This window comes from Panthera leo, chromosome A1, assembly GCF_018350215.1.
Source record: "Panthera leo isolate Ple1 chromosome A1, P.leo_Ple1_pat1.1, whole genome shotgun sequence".
NCBI classification, from domain to species: Eukaryota; Metazoa; Chordata; class Mammalia; order Carnivora; family Felidae; genus Panthera; species Panthera leo.
The window spans coordinates 63,753,427-63,778,308 of record NC_056679.1 but is presented as its reverse complement, the minus strand read 5'-3'; the positions used below and the strand labels follow the sequence as shown (position 1 = coordinate 63,778,308).

General features: G+C 36.7%; 1 protein-coding gene and 1 non-coding gene across 2 annotated transcripts in view; one reads left to right on the top strand and one right to left on the bottom strand.

The window, feature by feature from the left end:
* The window catches only part of GPC5 (glypican 5), a 1,402,048-nt gene that overhangs the window by 809,834 nt on the left and 567,332 nt on the right, over positions 1–24,882 (bottom strand). The window lies entirely within an intron of this gene.
* LOC122202701 lies at positions 6,989–7,097 on the top strand. The gene has a single exon (XR_006194814.1). It is a non-coding gene; the product is annotated as a U6 spliceosomal RNA (small nuclear RNA).

The window sequence follows — 24,882 nt, the reverse complement described above, 5'->3', positions numbered from 1 at the left end:
CTCCTGTGTGGCTCGGCTGGTTAAGCCTCTGACTTCAGCTCAGTCACGATCTCACAGCTGGAGATTTGAGCCCCCATCAGGCTCTCTACTGTCAGCACAGAGCTTGTTTCAGATCTTCTGTCCCCTCTCTTTCTGGCCTTCCCCCCACCACTCCTGTGTGTGTGAGCTCTCTCTCTCAAAAATAAAATAAACATTAAAAAAAAAACAATGATGTAAACCCAACTATTTGGGGGATTATAGTGATTCTGATGATATTGAACAAGTTCCATGACATTTACCCATGAACCAACTGAGAAAATATATTTCAACAAAGAGCCTTTGGTCCCAGGTTGCTGGGACCTGAATTACCATGCAAATTTGGTGTCTTCTTTTTAAGTAAACCTCATTTTCCATGCCAGTTCATAAAGTGGTAACAGGGAGGCAGGGCAAAAATATCAATCTGATAGGCAGTCTTTCCAAATCTGCTTCCCCAAGTAGAAGTGATTCACTCTCTGGCTATTTCTCCTTCCTGTAAATATTTATATTAAAGAGGCTCTATATCACTTAATGGCAAACCCATTCGTCTGGGTAATAATTTGATCTGATTCATAACTGTGTCTCTAGCAACTAGGGGTTCACACTTGGTATTCAATAAATGTTTGCTGAATGAATGATGAAGGATGTGGAGTACACAGATTTAGCATTTGTTGTAAAGCATCAAATTGCATGTCTAAGATCTGTGCATTTTACTGTACTTCAACAACAAAGAACAAAATAAATGTTTTCATTCCCCTTGGAACATGCTTTGAGAATCAGATGACAAACCATTATGGAATGGGAGAGTTACTCCTTCACAATAGGTTAATAGGCATTTTAATAATCCACATTGTTCTCTGGACTAGAGTTTACTATTTTACAAAATCAAACTCATCCACAAATTTGCCACCAATATGGATATTCAAATAATGTGCAAACACACATGTCAAATTCAAGGAAGATGTCTTAAATACTAACAATTTCATTGAAATAAAATTGAAGTTTTGTGTAGTAATTATTTTGTGGGATTAGGCATATTTGGTTGTTACTCCACTAAAACATGTCAACATCCCTTTATAGTCAGACTTTGCATAAAAGATACACTCTGATTTACTTTTACAAATGTTTGAAAATTTTTACAGAGTTATGTATAAGTAACCAAAAACTGGGTATGGACTAAACTAATGCAAATGGGCTGCAACATTGTTTAATAATCTAGTACCCTAAACAGGTCCTAAAAGATATATAAGTACATTACTTACAAGTAAAAATCTACAATTTTATCATCAGTTATCTAGACAACAGTTATAATTAGCTAAAAAAAAAATGCCCTATAGAATGGTCAGAGTATATAAACCCCAATCAATAAATAAAAAAATATATATACATAACTGTTCCTTTCCTAATCATCTTATCCTTGTTTCTTTGATGTCATTACTTGATCTTTAAGAGGTAAGAAAGCATATAAAGTGAAAAAAAACTAAAACATGAAGACAGAAGCATGGTTTCACGGATATTAAAACTTGAAAACATGTTAAGAAATAATGATAAATAAATTCTTGCTGTTCTTAGCAACATGGAATAGAGGCTAGGAATAAAAAAAGACCTTGTAGTCTACAGTATTGTTTGTTTGCTTGTTTGTTTAGAAAGAAGTTTTCTCCTTAATGAAACAGAATGCAAAGTATCACATAAATAAATTAAAAGAAGTAAAAGTGGGTGAATGTCCATAGTCTTACCTGCTGGCTCAGTTTTCACTTTTAGTAATGGATCCTGAGGGATAGCTGTAGAAAACTGAGACCAGAAAAAAATGAAATTCTCACTGACACAACAAAAATGTCCCATTCCTCAAGAAGATGGGAATCTTCTTTGGTCGCGGAGTTAGTTTATAGCACAGTAAATTGAATGGCTTTGCTTAAATTGAATGTTTTTATCTAATTATATAGAAGAATATAATTTCTATATTACATTAAAACTATGATCCATTACAGGAGTGATTATTAACTTTTAAAACTAATTTCATGAACTGATTTTATTTCCTTAAAATGGAAATCATACCACTTTGCATTGCACTTTGAATTTTTTTCCAGTGAGCTTATGAAATTGTTGCATATGCAAATATGCCATACCTGTTAGCATTTCTTATATACTTTGCAAATGAAGTGTCTAAAGCAAATTCTATACTCAATTTCTGGTTTTGTTGTAAACCAATACTACTTAATAGCTTAGTACACCTGACGTGACTTGGCATTTTCAAAACTGATTTATTGCACACTCTGAAAAACTTGTTAGTTCTAACCTGGAGAATGCAATAGGTTCTTCTGCCATGATAATTATTATGCAGCTGATAGACCTGTTATGTCTTCCCTCAGTTTATGTAATTGTGATTTATCAGCCATTTCCAAGAGAAATCACGTCTCCAAAGCAATAGGTTCTGCCTTTCCTATTGACTAAAGTGCTCTGCGTTATCTGAAGAGTAGCCCTGTTACCGAGAGAGACCTATACAAACCCATCCTATTTCAAGCCCTGGCGTATGTCCTGGGGAGAAACTGATATGCCTTGTATTCTTTGCAGTAGGTCTGGTCAATGTCTTACGATTCAAATACAATTAACCTAGAGTTTGCAGTTTGCTTCTACTGCTTATGAATAGCTGCAATCAATAGGTTACATATGATTGACTTCCTAAATACTTTTAAAAGCTGCCAAATAATTAAGTAGGGTTGGTGACAATTTAAGGTATATGGAGGTAATGACTTTTCTTATTTCTTTAATAATTTCCATTCTCAAATTGTAACTCTTTGTTTTAAAATTGACAATGGCAACTTGACAAGCATTGTTTGTAATTATGCTTTTTTTTTAATCCAAAGTTCAGTGACTTCTGTCACAACAAAATTATAAAAAGCTGCCATTCTAGATGGCTCCTTCATAGCCATATGAGAAAGTTATTTGCATGTATGCATTTCTTTTTCTGTATTATAAAGTAACAAAAAGAGCTTTGAGAATTCTGTATCCTTTCTTTTATTGATGAGAACCCAAATTAAGTTATGGTTAAAGAGGTTTTAGAAAAATATCATGTTAGTTTTTTCTCTGAGTTTTCTCTTAAGTGGCAAAAAGTAAAGCAATGGAGAATCAGGTTAAAGAAAACTATCATTCTCTATACTCCATGTGAGAATAAAGAAATGAAATAATTTTAGGATAACTAAAATTATTTTAATAGTTACTTCAAATTTTAAAGATAGAATAAATTGGATTCAGCACAAAGAGCATCTACTATTACTACAATAACTACCTTTGAATCCATAATTCATGTATTTACATTTACATAAAATCTATCAGTTCTTTCTTGTTTTATCATTGCAGGCATCTTTGATTCTTATAAGGGGGCGGTATATGATAGACTTGAGGAATATGAATTAGACCTGGAAAATCATATGAAAATTATTTTCTTCTATCAGTCAGTCTATTGACCTACAATCTATTGATCTGTCTATTCACTCTAGACCTATATCAAATATATTTATAATATAAAAATAATGAAATCCAAAAAAATAATGAAATCCAAGGTGAATACAAAGAAATCCTATCTGTAAAGTGGGCAACTTATATCAACTTTACTTAAATAAATCTTTATATCTCTAGCAAAAGTGAGTCTAACAGCTAAGATAATATATTTCACATATGCTTCAGTAGTAAACAAATTTATAGTTAAAAAGATGCTCATCTAAATATACTTATAACGATGAAAATACGAAAATACCTTAACAATCCATCATGGCTATGTAAATGATGGTACACCTTTATAAATGAAAACTACACAGTCATTATAAAAGATATTAAACACTAACGTGGAAAAATCTCAACGCTATACTATTGTGTGAATAAAGGAAGTTAGAAGCAAAAACATATGTAGCATATATCCTTTTATATAAAATAATATTAGAGCATATGCATTCAGAGAGAGATGTCTATACATATGTCTTTAGCTTATAAACATCTGTCGCCTTTGGGCAGCTTGATTTGTACTGATATCTATGTTCTTCTTTTTATCCAGAGTGGTAATAGCATTGATGATTTCTGCAATGACTGTGAATCTTCTTATGTACCCTCCAGATGTACCTCCTTATTGAGACTATTTTTTGGTCTTCTCATCTGAGGCATTTTAAGCTGATATAACTATGAACATATTCTTAGAAGTTATAGCCAAATAATAAGTAATCCTTGCATGGTTGCTCCTTAAATCTGAATACTAAGGAGTAGAATGCAGTTCAGTAAAAAACACATAAAACAAAGGTCAAGTGTTCTTACATAAAATACTAGATTTTAGGAGAAGGGAATAAAAAAAAAGGTTCATGATGAACAAAAAAGAAGAGAGGCAAGGTAATTAGAAAAACATGATACAGCACAAGAAATTGCAATGTTATCAGAGTCAAGGGTTTTCTAATAGGGATAACAGAAGACCTCAACATTTGTTTCCATCCCTGCAGTGAAGAGGGAATAAAAACCTAAAAACTCAAGCTCAAGTAACCCTACGGCATTTTGGTGATAATGACATTTCTGTGTAGATTCATCAATTGTAACAACTGTGATATCTGGTGTTACATGTTGAGTGTAGCAGAGGTTGTGCATGTTGGGGGACAGAGGGTGTATGAAAACTTTCTGCACGTCCTGTTCAATTTTTCTGTGAACCTAAAACAGCTCTAAATGATTAAGTTTATAGATAAAAAATTAAAGATCCTATGCTAACTGCTGAAAGCAATGTGGTCAATGTCTTCTGGCCATCCCAAAGGACCTTAACCAAGATTCAATTGTCACGTGGAGGGAGTGGTCCAAGGGGGTAATGGAAACCATGAATCTCTTGATGCCTAGACATAAAATCCCTTGGCATCACTTCTATTCCATTCAATTTGAAAAAGCCAGTCACAGAGCCAACTTAGGTTCAAAGAAAGAGGCAATGGCCTGCCCACCTCAGTAGGAAGAATGGGAAAAAATTGGTGGTCAATTTTAATCAATCTTGGGAAGAGATCTCAAGAGGGCACTTGGCAAAAGCATCAATTTATATTAGGTAATTGAGGTTAATCAGGTTAATCAGGTTAATTAGGAACTGTGTTATTAGATCTAGTATAATGACCTAGTATTATACCTCCTTGTCTGAGTTGGAGAGGGTATGAACTCAAGAACATTGTCATCATTTTAGAAAAGTAAAGTAGCTAAATTGCTACATTTTATGTCTTAAAAACTACATAAACTATGGTAATAGAATAAAGAAACAAGCAAATTAAAATTAGCAACTCAAAATTCATGCATCATTCAAATTTAATTTGCATGGCATGGAATCATGAGCTTTTTTTAATTAAAAATATTGTTATAGAGTTACATAAAAATATATTGGAGGAAAATTAATCCTTATTATATTTGGTGCAGGATATTTCTTTCTAAAATTACAGATAAAGTTTTGTGCCTCAAATGATAAAAATAAAAAAGAGAACACTACTGTGGTAAAGAGAATAAAGCTTCCCTCTCTCTACAGATTTCCATACTCCAATCCTCAAAACTGGTGAGTATGTTACCTTATGTGGTAAAAGGGAGTGTGCAGACGTGATTACATTAAAAATTCTGAAATGAGGGGAATCTGGGTGGCTCAGTCAGTTGGACATCCAACTCTTGATTTCGGCTCAGGTCATGATCTCAGGGTTCATGAGATGAAGCCCCTCATTGAGATTCTCTCTCTCTCTCTTCCCCCCCTCTCTCTCTGTCCCTCCCCTCCTCATGTTCCCTCTTTCTCTTTCTCTCTCTCTCAAAATAAATAATAAACTTAAAAGAAAAGAATTTTGAAATGAGAAGATTAATCTGGATTATCCGGTGAGCTCATTGTAATCCCATGGGTCTTTATAAGTGTGGGGAAAAAAAGTAGAGTCAGAGGAGTTGTGATGATAGAATACAGGCAGTCTCTAGAAGCTGGAAAAGTCTGGAACAGAATCTTCCTTAGAGACTGCATAAGGAACATAACCTTTAATGTTAGCCTCAGAAGACCTAGTGCAGATTTCTGGTCTCTGGAACTGTAATGGTACATTAAACCACTACATCTGCAGTAATTTGTTACAGTGGCAATCAAAAGCTAGTAAATTATCAAAATTTAAAAATGTAAGTTATAATTATTTCCCTAAAATGACAGCTCACAACCAATGAATCATTAGAGAAATTTTAAAACTAATTTGTATGGTAAATTAGTTAACTACATTGATGTTATCCAATGGAGTCATCTAGGATTTAGAAACCACGGTTTTTAAGTAATAAAGGTGGTTGAAAGCATGTAAAATATGATTTGAAAAACATGTGTCAAAAATATATAATTTTCTTCTGGGGCATGTTATTCAATCAACTTTAATATTTTAGAAACACACAGAGACATTCAATGATAAGTTAAATATAACCTATGTATAAATACACTTATGTATAAATTAATCTATATATAAATAAATATAAATAAAATAATATTTTATTCTAACCTGTACACTAAGATATGGAAGATTTTTTTAACATTTATTTATTTATTTATTTATTTAGAGATCAAGACAGTGCAAACTAGGGAGGGGCAGAGAGAAAGGGAGAAAAAGAATCTCAATCAGGCTCTGTACTGTTCAGTGCAGAGCCCGATGCGGGGTTCCATCCCACAAACTGAGATCATGACATGAGCCAAAATCAATAGTCAGACGCTTAACTGACTGAGCCACCCACATGCCCAAAGAGATGGAAGAAATTTTTAATTTGTGAGTTCAGGGTTCTCTCTCCATGTGATAGTTGGCAATTTCTAGTTTATCAGGGTGAGGCGGGATGTGTGTGTATGCATACTCCCTCTATTCTCCTAAATAACTTAACTGGTATGCACAAGAGAACCTGGGGAAGGATTGAGGAGAAAAACAAGCATTTCTTTGTAGATCTATAGAATTAATTTACCATTGAAAGAAAAAAATGTGTGTGCTCACTTCCAAAGCACTACACTAAATTTGAAAAGATACAAGGAAGGAAGATCAGCATGGCCCCAGTGCAAGGATGACACACAAATTCAGGAGGCATTCCATATTGAGAAGAGAAGGGAAGGGAAGGGAAGGGAAGGGAAGGGAAGGGAAGGGAAGGGAAGGGAAGGGAAGGGAAGGGAAGGGAAGGGAAGGGAAGGGAAAGGAAAGGAAAGGAAAGGAAAGGAAAAGAAAAAAAAGAAAGAAAAATGAGAATTGAACATGACAACATTTTTTCATCTTCATTTATGGGAAATCTAAATACACTTCAACATTACAATGAAATGGAGAAAGAACAAATATGCATAGCCAAGAAATGTGCAACCTAATCAGTTTCAATCATAGACAAAGTGGCCACCAGTGGGCCTATTACTACACATGATAAAATGAATGCCTAGCGTGCACAATGGCATCAGCTTGCCACTGTTCTGTTTCCCATCTTAATTAGAACAAGAGCTCCAATATTATTTATTTTAAATTTATGCTAATGAACAAGGTCACTTTCCTCCTGAAAGCCTTTTTAATTCTCTACAGTTTACAGAATCAAGTCAAACTCGTTAACTCATCTTTATAAGTTCCTGCCTACCTTACCTTATATTTCCAATTCTCCAAATATTTTTGTTAAAAGCAGAAGACACAGCCTGGAGCCATGTTCTTAGCATTCCTCTACTTCCCCTAGCCTGGCCCACCTCATCCACATTTGGTAAAGTGTTCAGAGGATATCGGAAGCTCCCCAGACCCCATGTTAACTGCTTAGGATGGTGTTTCTGGGGATGTAGAAAAAAGCCTTAGAAAGTTGGCAATGTGGACTCCATTTGTAGATGTGACACTTACCTGCCAAGACTTAGGGCAACATATGGGCACTGTGGGGTCTTGTTTTCCTAATATATAAAAGTAGGAGAGTGTTGGCAACATTCACCCCATGGGGACACTGTGTAGGTGAAGGGACACAGTGTTTGTACAGTGTCTGACACAGTCTTTGAACATGAAGGTACTTAAATGCCAGCTATTCCTACAGTAATTTAGAAGAGAATGGTTTGTAAAAAGGGAACTATAATCACAAAGAAAATGTAAGAGGGTCTTTGTTCTTCTAAAATACAAAAGAGGTATATTAGCAGTCGAAGTAGAAATCTAAGAAAACATAGTTTATTTATGTCAAGTTGTTTTAGCATAGGAAAGAAGTTAAGTTTCTCTTTGGTTTTAGATGCACCTGATAACCCACAAGAATCAAAAGCGAGAAGGATAAATTAATTACAGCATTCCCTATCTGACTATCAATGTGTGGTACTCGAGACTCTTTGAATTGGTTGTACCATCTACTAGATGTCTCATTAATTAATGAGTTGAATAAAATATTTGACACATGTTCATTTATGAAAAAAAAGAAGTGGGAAGGAAATGGAGATGCCTACTCTACTGCAGCCAGAGAGTAGGTCTTCAGCCTGCGTTCTGGAAGTTTGACAATCACAGTGATTTGTACAAGCAGAAACTGAATGAGTGATAAAGGACAAAGTGCATGATGCTCTGATGAGTTAGGCCACATGAGAAAGGAGAAAATGTCATTTGGTTCTCCAGAGGAAGGTGTAACCTGGGTGTGGCTGCTCTTCACTTGTGGCCCTTGTGTCAGCACACCCTTGATGAAGCACAGCCTGGTGGTCTTGCTCTGCTCTCTTACTGACCCTCTCCGTCCTTAGTCCCTACCAGATCTGAGCCTTTTGGGTGCCCAATTGTGAGTAAATATTCTTGCACATAATTACAGTATTCATGAGAACACAAGAGAAGTAAGTTTAAAGCAAACAGACATTCACATTTTAGCAAAATGCAATGTCTCCCTCCATCTTCTGCAGCAAGTGGGTGAGGACTTTTCACAAATGCTGGATCATAACCAGGAGAGATCCTACCTCTCTCCTAACAATGTCCCTTCTGCAGCCACATTGGTGTGCTTGCCATGGTCAAGCCTGATCTGCTCCTGCCTCAGAGCCTTTGCAATTCCTTCTGCTTGAGATGGCTAACTCCTTTGAATACTATCTGCTTAGTAAGGCCTCTCCTGACCACCCTATGGTGGGACCTCTAGCCTCCTTGACCCTTCATATTTTTGGCCTACAATACAGAACACTTTCGCATATACATAAATTTATTATGTAGGTTTGTCTCTCTCCAAAGGCAGAGACATGTGTTTTGTGCCGATATAACAAGAACAGAGTCAGGCACATTGTAGGTATGCATTATGTAGTTATTAAATGAACATTTGTTGAATGAATTAGCATTCAGGATGTATTTTGGTCAAGCAAAAAAGTCTAAATAACATTCAATTCAAAACTGCTTGGTGCAACAGGGAAATCAGCACTAAATTTTGTTATTTTTACGTATTAACTAGTTAAAATATTTCAATTTTTGGTATCTCAAGGAATTTTCTTCAGCCTTATGGAAAATTTACTAACCCAGAATATTTTCTAAACCCAAATATGGTTCATGCAATTCTGTCTACATACATTAATATGAAGATGAAGTTTAAATCTTGACTTTTGTTATAAATGTTTAAATTACTATTTATGAACCTTATAATTTTAAGAATGTAAATCCTTTAATAATCAATTACCACATCCAATTAGTTCACAATCATTGAAATATACAGTTGGGACTGGAGTTCATTTCAAATCTCAGAATACAAAGTCACTTAATTCAGAACTCCATCTGTGCCTCCGTCTCTAGAGTCTGACAAACAGTCTCCAAATTGTCTTCTGAGTTTTCATCAAAACAAGACACCAGTTTGGAATCTATTTTAACATTACTTGCACTATATGGGGACTCACATTGCATCTGCTTTGATTTTTCTCTAATGAAAGTTCCTAGTTGTTCTGTGTCAGAAAGGATGTAAGTATTCCCTAGAAATAGTGCTGTTATTTAGAATGCAACAATAGAGAAAATCGAAGCCCCAGATCTTATATTTCCTATTCATAAAATTGTAATTGGCCTTTTTATGTCTGTGTTACCCTTGAGACACAGGGAATTAATTTTATGTCCATGAACATATATAGGATACCCATAAAACTCAGAATAGTCCAACTTCTCATCCCCCAAAAAGAATTAGAAATAAAATCAAAGCATATTTTTCTTTAATCTTGGGGATTCTGTATAGTTTAATGTTACCTCTTGAGATGATATTAAATTGCAGTTATTGTAAATAATGGGCAAAGGAAGAACTATGGTGTAATGTTTGCAATAGCATTGTAAATAGAGAAGAAATCCCCACCAAATTTACATTTCACTTGCAGGATGAAGCAGACTCCTTGCAGATATCAAATGTTTATATTCTCCTTTGTCATAGCTGCTACAAGTACAAGGCTTGTTCGCTCACTGGGTTCAAAGTCTGGTTTCACTACTCTACATGACCCAGGTATGGCTTGGACTTGCTAACATAAGGCAAGCCTCATTTTACTCATCTCAATAGGGATAAAAATGCCTGCAGCAAAAATTGGGGAGGGGTGAGGCCTATGTAAATTAATATACATAAAATACCAGCATGATTTCCGGTTCACAGGAAATGCTCAATCAATTAGTGCCAACACCAAGGGCAATCAGACAGAACAGACATAATAGTATCAGCTCATGAAGAGCTGATAGCTCCAGAGGCAGAAAAGCTCTGCCATTTGGAAGACAAAAGTAAGTCTTGGTCTTATGTCTCTGTATTTTTTGTTTGTGCTTAATGCACAAAATCAGGATCTATTCAGCACTTGAATGAGAAAACACACATACACAAACAGCCATCCAAAATAACTTCTTGTTTTTAAGATATGTATTGTTGTCTTCACTCCTCCTCTATAAGTAATATCTACAACTTAAAAAAATTCTGTAACACAATGAACAAATATCAAAGTAATATATAATTTTGTTATTGATACAGATTAATGGATAGCAATATAATATGAACATATTTCCAGATATGCCTGTATGAAGTTTTTTTATACCAATAAGATTATAACAATATGAATAACACCTCAAAAAACAAAGAAAAAGAAAGAAGGGACCAAACAAGAAAGAAGAGAAAAAGAGAGAGACACAGACAGATTGAAAGACAGAATAGAACAGGTACGGCAGCAATCTTAAACCAGCCCTATCAGGAACCTCTTTCCACATCTCCCTTTTCATATGTCTGGTCTGGAGGAGAGGGGTCTCGGAACTGTGGAAGAGTCTTTTTTTACTTACTCTTTTTGTTAATTTCTGTATGAGAGGGCTCTATCTTCTGTCTTACCTTCTCTCTGTTATCCTGATGCTAATCAAGGCTGAAATTAAAAGATTCCCATCCTAACGATTTGTTTTACCTCATTAGCATAAGAGGCTGAAGCCACTAATGTAAAAGTGTACCTCTTTCCGTGTCTCGATAATCTCTGTGGAAACTAAAGAACCACGATGCATCAGACCCATGCTGCTCAAAATGTAGACTCCAGATGGGCAGCCTGGGCATCACTAGGGACCCGGTTAGAAAAGGAGAATTTCATTCCCTCCTCCAACAAATGCTGAAGCAGAATCTGCATTCTAACAAGTTTTTGAGGAGATTCATATGGATATTTAAGTTTGAGAAGCACTGCAATAAAGGGCTATTAATAATGATAGTTTCAATTCCCAAGCTGTTCTCCTTAAAAAATTAGTATCTTCCAAAATGTTTTCTACGAAAATGAGTTCTATAATCAAATATATTTTTAAATTATGCAACTAAATAAAGTTAAGCATATTTCCTCTTGGAGGTCGTCTTGGAGTCTCTGTTATACTCCATCATGTGTAGTATTTTGTCCTATGTCCAGTCTCCTCTTGCACCTTATCAAAATAAGAGTCTTGAGGCACCTGGGTGGCTTTGTTGGTTAAGCACCCTACTCTTGATTTCCGCTGGGGTCATGGTCTCACAGCTTCTGAGTTCAAGCCCCACGTCAGGCTACATGCTGGCAGTGCAGAACCTACTTGGGATTCTCGCTCTCCTCTCTCTCTGCCCCTCCCCCGCTTTTTCTCTCTCTCTTTCTCTCAAAATAAACAAAAAAAATTTTTTTTAAGTAAGAGTCTTCATTATGTTCCTCCTAAGGTAGATACTACCATAAAAACAATTTGTTAAAGCCATCCTCCAATAAGAAATATCTGAAGTTGCTTAAGTATGCTAGTCTTTTTTTTTTTTTTTTTTTTTTTTTTTAAATAGAGAAGACCTAGACTTTAAATTGCCTTTTACCAGGACACCTGGGTGGCTCAGTTGGTTAAGCACACGACTTCAGCTCAGGTCATGATCTCACAGGTCATGAGTTTGAGCCCCACGTCGGGTTCTGTGCTGACAGCTCAGAACCTGCAGCCTTTTTCAGATTCTGCCTCCCTCTCTCTCTGCCCCTCCCCGCTCATGCTCTGTCTCTCAAAAATAAACATTGGCAAAAAAAAAAAAAAAAAAGTCTAAATTGCCTTTTCCCAGTACCAAAACAAAAAGTTACATCTGTTGTTATAATTCAAGTACTCTGTACTTGAACCATCTCTGGGAATATCCCACACAGGAACTCTGGTGGAGAGCTGGAATTCACAATAGTCATGTACTAAGAAAATACTAAACTTGCAAATATAAACACATTAGCACATGCTTCCCATTTCCTATTATAATCTTATTTTCAACAAGGTCCCATGTTTCTTTCTCACTCATTTCATTATTTAAAAGCCCTTTTAATTTTTTTCTATCATTTTCCATGTTCCAGGAAGACAAGTTTTACAGACATGAAGAATTTCATAGCCAGCTTTCTCCCCTTTCCCCTTAGAGCTTATCAGGGACAATTAGCATTTAAAAAATTCAAGCTACCACTGAATTTGTTTTCAAATTCTTCCAGACATAATATTTTTTCTGGCTAAAAAAAAAATCTCATTTTTAGACTCCTTTTTCTCTTCACTTCTATCATAAAAATGCAAGCTGGCTGCTCTTTTTATACATTTTTGGTGATAACAAAATAAAGTTAATTAAGATTTCAATCGAGTTTTATCTGGCATGAAAACTTGTAATTATTCCATTATATTCAATATTGCCTTCAGAGGCAATTAATGGTTAAAACATTACAAAATATTATTTTATATAATATCAGTAGTTTAACTCATTTTGGACTATCTCCCCCCCCTACACCACCCCCCCCCCCCGGATTTCATAAAGGAACCATTAATCATCATTAAACTTAATTGCCCAAGAAAACAACTAAGCAGAATTTAGAGTATACAAAGAAGCTCAATGGTACATAAACACCTGTAATTCCTGCTTCCCTCGTGGTTTTTTATTTGGAGCTCAGATTTTAAAGCAATGCTGATTTACTCTCTCCCTGTCTTTATTTATTCAACAAATATTCATTTAATGCATATTAAATGCTAACGTCTGTTCCAGACTATGGGGATTTAAGAAAAATTTTTAAAAATAAACATACATTATAAGGTCAGGTAATGTAAGTGCTAAAAGGAAAATTAAAGCCATTTGAACAAACAGAAAATGACTTGGGTAGGGGAGCGAGGGGTTGTCTTCCTGGACCATGAAAAATAATAGAAAAAATATGTAGATATATAGATATAGATAAATAGTTATATATAGATATATTTGATCAGCTATAATTAGGTATATATATATTTTATCAAATTATCCCAATTACACTTCAGTTTAGGTAAGAATCATTGCTCTGTTTTAGCTGTTCTCAAAATGATTATCGATGAGGCACTCATCCATGAATTTTTTGTGTGGCCTATATATTTCAGACCATACCAAAACTTCTCTTGAAATTTGCTGAACATTTGCATAGCTATTTTCATATGACATAAGAGAAGAAAAAATAAACTTTATCTTAGTCATATAGAAAGAAATCTATTCAACTTAACTATTTCTATTGAAAGTATAGATTATGGTAACAATTATTATGGTGTTGTTTTGTGTTTGCTTTTTAAGGAAAAAAAATTAAAGACCCAGAAATACATAGTGGGATTCTTTCTGTCATTTATTTTGTCAATGTTATCACCAAACCATTGGTCAACTAAACAGTGAAATTGAGAAAAAAAAATCTTTATGAGTTGCTTGATATCATATAGGAAAAATACCTGATTTAACTGCATTTAAAAATGTTAATCACTTATTCAAACAAATATCATATTGATAAAATCAATTTTTTTAAAAAGCCAACATAGGAAATATCATGAAATATTGTTGTAAAAATCAGAAAAGTCAGTGTATAAAACAGAAACTCTGCTAAGTAAAAATCACTATTTGTTTTCAAAACTTACACAAAATGTACTAGCAATGGATGTATGGACCTTCTTGAGAGATTTCATGTAGACAATTCAAACATGCGAGGAACCTTTTGCCCCCTTGGCTGACTTAATATTGTCATACTGAAACCCTGTCCTTCAGCCTATTTGTGTTTTAATTCCTCTTGAGTGTCTGACGAATCACGAAAGAAATTCGTCATCATTTTAAGATTCTAGGTGCATTTTCATGATCAAAAACCATTTCCCCGATGCTGGTCTGCATTTTTATGCTGCCCTACTGAATCTGAGATGATTTAATCAGTATTGTTTTTGTGATATACTCTTCTGATATATTGGGATTATGTAAACTAATTGTTCTGTAACTATGTAGTTGTTAGCATAGGTTTGTTTTCTTTTCCTTCGTTCTGGATTCATATCAAGCCAAACTAAATGGAAGCAAGAAAGGGAAAAAGGATCTCTGGTATCACTGTGGGTTCTCACTTGAAAATTAAATTCCCTTTGCACTAAGGAGAAAAATGTAAAGTCACTTAACTCCATTGTTTTAATGAGGTTAAGAATAGACCTCATAAGCATCTTTGAAAATCACTCCTCATTGTTTTATAAAAACATTAGAGATTTAAAACATTAAATAGTCACATTATAGGCATTTAATGAAATCTGCAAAAATACACAGTTATTAAAATGACAGCAGTCTGCTTGTTGTTATTTGCTGCTCAAAGGTAAGACTAACACGCATTTTTCCTTTCTTTTGCAAAGATGAAAAATACTATCTCCATTAAATCTCTGGGGTTTTTTGCAAATACTTGGGGAGCAGAACATCTTTATATTTGAAGGATTTTCTAATATAGTGCACAACCGTGTGACTAATCAGCAGAATAAATTGGAAGGACTCCATAAATTTCAAGGCTGGAGTTTTTCACTCCTCTCTACCACTCATTAGCTTCTTCCTTTGGTAGGAGAGATCTGATTGGTGAGATGGTAAGAGTCTGCTATCTATTTCCTCGTGATCTTGAATTGAGAAGGTTAATGTCCTGAACTTACATGCTCATGTGTTGTTTCTCTGTCTTTGTCAATCTGCCACTCTTGGATCTCGGTTTTAGAAACCACCTGCCTGTGAGCCCTATGCATTCTGCTCACCAATCTTGCATTTTCCATGCAATAAACCAAAAAGAACAAGCTATGCCTTATGCAGTAAAATTTTTAGTTATTCAGCTGCTCTAAAGGTAATATTTTTGTACAAATTCTATGGAGGGGAAAAAGAAAAAGGAAAAAGATTTGGTTTGAAGCCCAAGCTATATTTTCTAATCCAGTTCTGTACCTATAATAAAGCAGACAATTTCCCTCTCTTTCTAACTCCTTTTATTTATTTCAGATAGGATCCAAATCATGAAAGAATGAAATGGGATGGTTAATTAACCAAATCAAATACTGTGAGTGATGATAGTGAATCATGATAAAATTACTCTCACTAGCCCTTTGAAGTTGAGCAAGCCTAGAGTTTTCATTTCTCCTAGAAGCAGACATCTTTAAAGGTTTTCTTTCTAAAACTCTCTTTAAAAGATGTGAGGCTTTAGCACAGCAAGATTTGGGTGAATTATATGCATAAAGTCTTTATCATGATCAAATTTGGTTAGTGTATTTAATCCTCATACTGTATTTCAAATTTCATTAAAAGCCAAAACTGTACATCTGGCTGACACTGGATACTGGATTTTAACACTCTCAATATCTACCTTAACAATAGTCCAGCTTGCAGGGGATAGGAAGCAAAAACCACAATTCCCAGAATCCCTTGCAGCAAGGGAATCAGATAGAATTTCATCAATTAGATATCTTGTGGAAGATCTCCAATCAGAGCTGAATCATTTGATAAAGTAAACGATGATCTTTGGGCTGGCAGAAGCAGCATGCAGATTAATCAGTTTCCTGACTACTTTTTGAGACATCATCTGTGATGATGCTTCTGCTTCTGTAGCTCTCCAGCCATGTAGAGGCAGTTGTATGCATGCAGACCAGCTCTACCCAGCATGGGGCTGTCCCAGAAGCTTAGTTTAGGGTCTTGGTTTTGTAAGCCTACTAATTTATCTGTGAGATAGCTTAATCCCTTCAATAAAACAGGTTATTCTGTTATATATATACATATATATGTATATTTTGTATATGTATATATATATGTATATTTTTATATATATATAATTTTTTTAATGTTTATTTATTTTTTGATATATAGAGAGAGACAGAGAGAGAGACAGAGTGCAAGCTAGCTAGGGAGAAACAGAGAGAGAGGGAAACACAGAATCTGAAGCAGGCTCCAGGCTCTGAGCTGTCAGCACAAGAGCCCAATGCAGGGCTTGAAACCACAAACCGTGAAATCATGACCTGAGCCAAAGTCGGAGGCTTAACCTACTGAACCACCCAGGCACCCCTAAAACAGTTATTTTTAAATGGAATGAAGCATGCAGTTAAGAACTGGGCTAATATATCAGTAAAACAATTCAAGATGGAAATAAGAATTTAAGGTAAAGAATAGATTAAAAAATATAGATTAACCTTGCACAGGAAATATTGTAGAACTAACAAAAATATGCCAAGAGTCATGGGGATGTTCAAGCCAAAGGGAATTAGAGGTCAACTCTACATGGTTGAAGCCAAAGGAACCACATTATGCTAGGCAGTGAGAATTACCATTCCAGTTGAAGAAGTTACATTTTAAGCACACAGCCTGAAGGAAAAAGGAACATTAACATGATCTGACTTAAATGGTCCTAATAGGACTCAGGAGTCACCTGCTGGAAAAAAAAATACATCATTGCTGTCGGCTACTTACCCACAGAATCATTCCTATGTGTTTCTCAAAAATTTTAGTTCCTGGTTTACTCCTACTCTGTCCATTAGAAATGCCTGACTTGTAGTATATACATGCACATAATCTTTTCCAATACCCTGTATTTTTAATTTCATAAATGCTTCCATTCCAAGGATATCTCCCTCCATTATTCCTTCCAATGTCAAATCTTAGACCGTGTCATTACCACTCACTGGAACCTATGCATGGAACTGTGATTATGTGATATACATAATCACAACATAATGAGTACCTTCCACTGATGGATACCTCGGATCCATCTGGTGCATGACCTCCAAGTCATTGGTGCAATTATTTTTGTCTGTCTCTTGATATACTTCCTTCTCTCTTTACCCAGTTTGAATTCCATGGTCTGTCATAATCACTCTTGTATACTGTCCTTACCTCCTTTACCCCCCTCTCTTTTTCCTGCTTGCTTGGCACAGCTGCATCTCAGGTTCAGCCCAGCTCTTTCCCCATTCCACAACCAGATCACATAACTAAATATGGCTGGAAAATAACACACAACCATACTGACCACATCCACTTTAAACTCACAATTCTCAAGGGACCTTAAGGGGAATTATCCTATACTCCCCTCTCTTTGGTCATTATTTCTTCTAATATTTTTTTTCTTTTTCTCTCTACCCACTTCTTATGGAATTTCCATTATGTTGGTATGTTTAAGGGTCCCTAACATTTATCTGATACTGTTCATTTTTCCTCACACTTTTCCCCCTTCCTTCTTCAGACTGCATTATCTCAATGGATTGATTTTCAAGTTTGCAGGCTCTTTCTTGTAATGAAATTTAGAGCTAGACACTTTTACTGAATTTTTCATGTGTTATTATATTTTTCTTAATTTTTTAAAATGCTTATTTATTTTTGAGAGAGAGAGAGAACGAGTATGAGTGGGGGAGGGGCATAGAAAGAGGGAGACAGAGAATCTGAAGCAGGCTCCAGACTCTGAGCTGTCAGTACAGAGCCTGACTCGGAGCTTGAATTCACAAACCGTGAGATCATGATCTGAGCCGAAGTCAGACGCTCAACTGACTGAGCCACCCAGGTGTCATTGTTATTATATTTTTCAACTCCTTTTCCATCTTGTTCTTTTTATTAATTTTGTTCTCTATTTTTTATGTATTCAAATAATTTCTGTTTCTTTATTGATACAATGAAACATTGTCATCACACGGGAGAAACTGCCAGTAGAGGAGGGGCAGAGAGAGAGAGAGAGAGAGAGAGAGAGAATCCCAAGCAGGCTCTGTGCTGTCAGTGCAGAGCTGGACATGGAGCCTGAACCCACGAACCATGAGTTCATGACCTGAGGCTAAATCAAGAGTTGGACGCAAAACTGACTGAGCTACCCAGGAGCCCTGTCTTTAAGCATGTCTCTTTTATTTCTTTGAACATATGTAGAATGTATTTATAATAGTTGCCTTGAAATCTTTGTCTGTTAAGTCCACCAAGTGTTCCCTTTCCATGGTAGTTTCTATCACCTGCTTTTGTTCTTACATGTGGGCCACACTTTGCTGTTTCCTTGAATATTTCATTTCTTAAAAACCTAGACATTTAAAATAATACAGCAAATATAGTTACTCCTCCCTCTCAGCACAGAGTCTCTTATTGTTTTCTGTTTGGGCACTTGGTTTTTTGTTGTTGTATTTTTTGGGGGAGGGATGTTAATTACTGATCTGGCTAAGCTAATTTTGCAAATCTATTTTCCCAGCATGTGTAGACTCCCAAAGATGTTCCTGCTTACATATTTTTCCATTTTTTTCTCTTTTAGTCTGGCTATTTAGGGGCTACCCTTGGGTTATCATAAGCCACTAATGTGTGAAAGGTGGTGCTCAACACCTCCTTAGCAAGTTAGATTCTGGATCTTTACTGGATAGATGGATGAATAGATGGATGTACAGATGGATGTCTTGAAGGTGGCTCTCATCAGTCACAGCATTTACATTTTTTTCCTCTTCTTTCAGTAAGGGACCAGTGGCTGGTAGATTGATAATCCCCTTTATTGATTGCCAAGGAGTTTGGCTCTTGGCCAAAAACCTATGTGTGATCCTTAAGGCCAAGGATAAGCAACTAAAAGACTTCACCTAGCAAGCCTCATGGAGGAAAGTTGCCCTCTCCAGACCAAATCTGGAGGAGCCAGTGTAGGTCAGTTTGGAAGGCGAGTTGTAGTCAGGGACTCCGGACCCCTGGCTAGCATGCTTTCATGCATAACTGCATTCCTACTCCAGGTGCCTCCATTCGGACTCTTTATGGGGTTCCCTTCCCCAGAGTCCCTGCCCAGACCTCCTTATCAGGGGGAGGAGGAGAAACCTTGAAGCTACCTTGTTCTACTCTGACTCAGAACTCAGCACTTTTCTACTCCTATGCATCCTCCCTCCCTGCCCTCCTGCCTTAGGGTTCATGAAAGGGTAGGGACTTTTTGTTTGAGGTCTCTTGGTGGTGAGATGATTCCCCTCATTTGTGCTAATATATCTGTTTATTCCATGGGGAACAACGAAACATTCTGGAGCTGGCATCTTCCTTCTGGCCTCTTGTTTATACTATTGTAATAAGTGAATAAAGCCTTCATCATTATTTTCATTTTGACTTGTCTTAACCAACTACGTCAACACCTGGCAGCTCAGTTCATGGCATCATTTCTGAGCGTATGCAGCACTGGGCATGCACAGTTTTCCAGAATTTTCCAAAGATGAGCATGACTTAATTTTTAAGCCTCGCTTCTTAGAAGCCACCCCTGGGCCAGCTGTTAATTGTTCAGCGCTTTGTCAGAAGTTGTTTTTAAGCCTTGAGACTCCTGCTTTTTGTTGATGCGTCTATGTGAGGCTTGGGAAGTGTTTTAAAGTCCCCTCCTGTCATGTTCTGCTTATTCCTGAGGCATTGCAGCCTAGTGCAACCTTGACGTCTTCCTGACCTCCAGAATGAACTGTGATCTAAAGAGGGCTCTTCTGGTTTTCTGTCATTTGCCTTGTATGATGGAGGTAAAGGCCTCATCTTAATGTCACCCAGGGAAATACCCCTCCTGTTTAAAACGCCCTGACTGGGGCGCCTGGGTGGCTCAGTCAGTTGAGCGTCCGACTTCGGCTCAGGTCATGATCTCGCGGTCTGTGAGTTCAAGCCCTGCATCAGGCTCTGTGCTGACAGCTCAGAGCCTAGAGCCTGTTTCAGATTCTGTGTCTCCCTCTCTCTCTCTGCCCCTCCCATATTCATGCTCTGTCTCTCTCTGTCTCAAAAACAAATAAAACATTAAAAAAAATTAAAAATAAATAAATAAATAAATAAATAAATAAATAAAACGCCCTGACTGTGGTATTTTGTTATGGCAGCCCGAGCACAGTATAATATAGGCATCAACTCTGACTGCTCTTTTTGAAATTTAGTAGAGTTTTTTGAATTAACATTTCTGTACTGTTTGCGTTCTGTTGAGGGCCAAGGGCAGACAGCCCCAAGACAGGCCACATTGGCATGAAGAGTCTTTTGAGCTAAAAAGCAATAAAAACCCAGCAGATTCCAGAAAAACTCTTTGCCTCCTCCACAACTACCTAAAATAACAGATAGAAGACCTGCTCCAGGAAGAGAGCTGTCACCATAGATGTATATATACTGTGAACTAGGTACAGTAGACGGGGAGGAACCTAGCAAGACTTGTTTGATCAAAGTCTTCTATGTCTCATTGTTTCTGAGTGGCCCTGCAAACATGTGTTTGCCAAAGATTTATTCTTATTCACTCTTCCTGTGAATGCACCCCTTCCCTTTGAAGACCCAGTCTCCCTATCCTCTTCTCCTTCATTCAGAAAGGTCTATATACATCATTTGGCCTGACTGTCTCTGGAATTTCCATGTTTGTGTGGATTCCCTGTACACACACTATTAAATATGATTTTGTCCTGTTAACTTGTCTCATGTCAATTTGATTCTTGGTCTGGCTACAAGGTCCTTGAAGGGGACAGGAATTCTTGCTCTGCAACAGCTGTCTTCCAGAACAATGTACAGAGACTTTAAATGATCATTGGTCCTTTTATTAAAATTTTATAATTTTCAACAGTTATGTTCCTCTTTTACTGAGGAGAAGGATTTCTGAACTTGCTCTACCAAAGGAGCACAGATGCCCCCCCTACACTCTCTGCCATTATTCTCTACTGATAACTCTCTACTGATAATTCCCACTGCCACAGAAACATGCTATCACTTTCCCTCTCTGAAACACATACACAAAAGCAGAGCAAAACAAAAGACTTAAAACAAAAACAACAAACACTTGTCTTTTTCCCAAAGTTTATTTATTTTGAGAGAGAGAAAGAGAGAGTAGGAGAGCATGCATGCATGAGCAGGGGAGAGACAGAGAAAGTGGGAGAGACCCCAAGCAGGCTCCACACTGACAGCCTGATGTGGGGCTCGATCCCATGAACTGTGAGATCATGACCCGAGCTCATGACCTGAGCAGAGCTCAAGAGCCACACACTCAACCGACTGAGCCAGCCAGGCACCCCACAAAAAATTGTCTTGATCCACTTCTTCTATCAGCTTCCATCCAATTTCTTGCTCCCTATTGGCAAAATAGTCTGAAAATTTGACCAGACTTAAGGTTTCCAGTGCTTGTGTGTCTGCCCTAAACCCACTTCCCTGTGGCTTCACTCCCACCACACCTACTAACCTGCTTTGAGCAAGTTACCAATTATTTCCTTGTTGCTAAATTAAATAGTCAATTTCAGACATCTTCTTAAGTGATTTGCTAGCAAGATTTTACATAACTAATCATGTTTTCCTCAGATACCCTGTCTTCGTTTGACTTCAAGGAAAACACACTCCCTTGGTTTTCCTCCCACCTCATTAGTTTTTCCTTCTCAGCTTAATGCACTTGCTTCTCTACTTTTCACCTTCCTTTGAATGTTAAAGCCCCTAGCTGTGCCGTCCGTGTTCTCTTCACTGCTCTACTTACACTCCCTCCCCTAGTAATCTATTCTTTTTCAAGATTTTGAATAATACATATATGCCCCAAAACATATCACACATATATATCCAGCCTACATCAACATTCATGAGCCCCAGTCTTATATACCAAGCGCCTACTTGGCATTTCTCTTTAGATGTACCTTAAACACTTTAGGTTTTATCATGAACCAGTCTGCCAACCCACAACCTGTTCCACCACTGCATCCCAACTTGGCACCAACTCCATCTTTCCTGTTGTTCAAACCCCAAAATCTGGACTGAGCCAACATTCCTCATTTTCTCTCATATTCTATATCCAATCCAACAGAAATCTCTTGTGCCACTATCTTTTCAGCATATCCCGAAGCCAATCACTCCTATGCACTCCCCCTGCTAATACCTAGTGCCACCTGCCAGCAATTATCTCTGAGCACCAATTATCTCTTAATCCCTTAATCTTCTACCCCTGCCATTCACACTTTTAGGCTCTTCATATCACAGCAGCCAAGGTGATTGTTAGAAGAGTCAAGGAGGACCCTGGTGCTCTCCTAAAATCTGCTCACAGTCTTCCAGTGGCTTCCAATTTCATTCAGAGGAAAATTCAAAGTTCTTCAAAGGCCCATAAAGCCACAGAGGATCTGTTTCATCACCAACCATCCCACATTTGATTTTTAACTTCTCTCCTTAGTCACCCTGCTTCAGCCACACTGCATCCTTACACTTTATTTTTTATTCATTTTTTTTAAAAGATTTACTTATTGAAGTAATCTCCTACACCCCATGTGGGGCTTGAACTCACAACCCCAAGTTCAAGAGTTGGATGCTCTTCCAACTGAACCAGTCAGGTGCCCTAACACTTCGTTAAACCTTCAAAACGCATCCCAGCCTTTCCAACTTTGCTCTAGATGTTGCTTCTGCTCCCGGTTCTCTTTCCCACACACCAGCATGGCTAACTTCTTCATTTCTTTAAACACTGCTCATATCTCAGCTTCTTAATGAAGACTACTCCGATCACCCTATTTAATATTGCAACTTGCCACAATTTCTACTCCTGACAATCTCAGTATCTTCTTTCCTTGTTCCATGCCTTTCAAATCCATAGTCCTTGTCACCCACAATATATTTTATATATTTACTGTGCTCACCGTATCACCAAAGAACGCAATCTCCATGAAAGCAGAGATACTTGTTTTGTTCATAGATATACCACTAAACACCTAAAAAGTGCCTGATTTAACATAGGTGCGCAATAAATATTTGCTGAATAAATGAAAAAAAAAGAATAAATCTTACGTAGGACTGTGAATCTGGGTGTAAATGAGGATAACTTCAGTTCAGCTTCTATTTGGAAAATATTAATAATGTTCCACCACAAATAGAGACACTAGTCAGTATCTTTATTATCATCTACACTTTAGTTTGATTGTCTTATTTCAACACACAGGCATGAGATTAGAAGTGGTTCATTTGAGATAACAGAATAGAATTTTCAGGTAGAAAAAGTGTTTACATAGCATTTAATCACATTTCATGGTTCACTTGCTTACCCTTAGCAAAACAAGACTGCAAGTCCTGACTTGATATGCTGTCTGCTTTCCTACATAAGCAGAAAGCAAATCTTCAAGAATTTCAGATTTCCAAATTGGACCAATTAGGAAATGCTTTTGCAAATTTTTCTTCTCAGGAAAAGATTAAAGTATTATTTCTTATTTGTTTTGTATCTTAATTTATATAACTTTGATTTATGCAATTATGCTACATGTGTACCACAGATACATATTCTGTCACATTATGCAGCTATTAATACTGTTTAAGTATGTATATATTCAAAACACCACTTGCCTCAAGTAGGGAATATTAGGGCTGACATACCCTCTCAACTTCACAAACATATCTGCAGTGTAATTCTGTTTGTACTTTTACAAAAACTTTTTACTAAAGATTAAAAATAAAATAGCACTCAGAGAATTCAAGCAAAGGTTATACATCTTAAAGCCCTTGGTCAACTATGCAAAATTTTTTATTAATTTTTATCTTAGAGTTAATCTTGTGTTTGGATAAATGATGAAATGCCTGCAGAGTTGATTCAAAAAACATTTTCCAGGAACTATTATGGCTTGACAAAGTCCTAAATGCTGTAGACAGATATGTGAGTTATGGATGCTTCTTGTGCTCTAGAATCTCATCATGAAATATAGAAAGACATACACAAATTGAAAAAAAATTATAATAAAATGTAGTATGTCTTTTCTCAGGTTGGGTGCCTCCTATCGTGCATACACATTAAAAAAAGTTTTGTTTTTTTTTTTTTTGGAAAAAGTATTTGGATGCCGGTGCACTGAATTTGTGATATCCAGGAAGCAAACTCTGAGGTGGAGATCATCATAAGGCATGTTTCTGAGGACAGTGCTCCAGTATTATCAAATGGCAGGGCAGATGAGGAAGTAGAAGGGGAGGTCAAGCTGCAATGTAATCTCAATACAGGTATCAACTAATGATCAGTTCTGAAGCTCAGATGACCATTCAGAATTGCCCTGAACCCCGTACCACCAAATAAATCCGTCACCACATGGGGGCTACCCTAGGAAGGAGTCTTCAGCAGGATGGCTATCTTTAGCCAAGGCAATCCCTGCACAGGAGGGGAACAGTCTGGCCTACTTAGCTGTGACAAAGGTACTAAATAGCATGCCTGATAGTAAAAAAGGAATTTTTAAGAAAGGGGAGATGGGTATAATAGTCTTAATGAGGCATTTCAGATAATGTCCCTGACCCTGGCCTGCACATTACATGGCTGAATTCATCTTCTCAGGC